This window comes from Cyprinodon variegatus, unplaced genomic scaffold (assembly GCF_000732505.1).
Source record: "Cyprinodon variegatus isolate N-32 unplaced genomic scaffold, C_variegatus-1.0 Scaffold1470, whole genome shotgun sequence".
NCBI lineage: Eukaryota > Metazoa > Chordata > Actinopteri > Cyprinodontiformes > Cyprinodontidae > Cyprinodon > Cyprinodon variegatus.
Window position 1 is genome coordinate 72,952 of NW_015151923.1, and position 1,304 is coordinate 74,255.

The 1,304-nt window shown below is 44.2% G+C and overlaps 1 protein-coding gene across 1 annotated transcript in view; it reads left to right on the forward strand.

Annotated features, from left to right (window-relative positions):
• LOC107103513 overlaps positions 1-1,304 on the forward strand; it is a 12,959-nt gene that overhangs the window by 4,266 nt on the left and 7,389 nt on the right. The gene's annotated exons all lie outside the window — the stretch shown is intronic.

Sequence of the window (1,304 nt, forward strand, 5' to 3'; positions counted from 1 at the left end):
GTAATTAGCAAGACAGTTAGCATTAGCTATAAGAATTGAACTTTTCTGATGGTAAAAAACATTTTCTCCTCATGGAATGTTTTTATTACAAATATGCTTGATTGCTTTTTATCCGTAGACCCTTATGGACAAATGGAATATAAATAATCTAAGGTTTGATTTATAATACGGCCTCAAGTCATTTGTGGGAAGTTGTTTTTATTTGCGTGGTACAGAGGCAAATGTGAAAAAAAATCCACACAGATCTGCTCCCCCTGCGTAGTCGGAGCTTCTCTATACGCGGTCAGTGGGACGTGGGAAAAAATCGGACTGGAAGTAAAAAAGTCGGATGCAGCCGATGTGTTCAGGATGTTGAAATGAGTTTAAGCAGGAAGTTCTGCAGCTCTGAGGGTCGGTTCTCCTTCAGGCCGTTTGGAGAATGACCAGCGGGGTTCAGGCAGCTGTGCCACCAGGTTTTGGTCCGTCTGAACCGGGTCTGCAGAGGTTCTTTTTTTAGATGTTGAAATCAGTCAGAGTTTCTTCCTGAACCAGTTTGATGTTCAGCGTTCTGGATCAGTCTGGAGGATTAGTGGAGATTTCCAGACGTTGTTTTCTCTGCCTCTGTCTGATGGAGAGGGGAAGCTGCGTCACCACTTCCTGCCTTTCTTTCTTCCTTGTGTCCTGTGACCTTCTCTCCTTTCCTTTATCACTCATGTCCTTTAGGTTCTTGCTCCCCCCCTCCCTCCTGGTGACCTTCCTTTGTTCCCTTCTCTCCTTTTGGTTCGTTCTACCTCCAGCCCTGCTCTACTTCCTCCTTTCCTGTCTTTCTTCCATCTTTTCTCCTGTAATTTCCTGCTTCTTTTTTCTGCCTTATCTCAGTTCTGTCCTTCCTGTCTTTCCTTCCTCATGTCAGCTCTTCCTGAAACATGTGCTGGTGAGTCCAGGTTTAGGCCGGAGTAGAAAACATCCCTCCCCTCTTAGGAACACTGAAATGGCTCATCTATAAAAGTGGAATATTTCCCGCCGCTTGTTTCAGAAGCTAAACGGGTTATTTTATAGATCCGTTTCATTTAGAGTGAAATATTTCCAGAGACCCAAAATCAGGGTATCTGGAAATGTTTTCTTCTGATGAGTTTGATGGCCAATGAATCCTGTGGATCCAGTCCAGCCTGTGGTTCTGATGAGGTCCAATTAAAGCCCAGGCTGCTCTAATCACAGCCTCTTTAATGTTGGTTCTGGTGTCTCTCATTTGAGCTCAGCACCAGAGCTGATTTTGCTGATCATTCCTGAATAAAAATGAAGGTCATTGGACCAGCCTTTGGTTT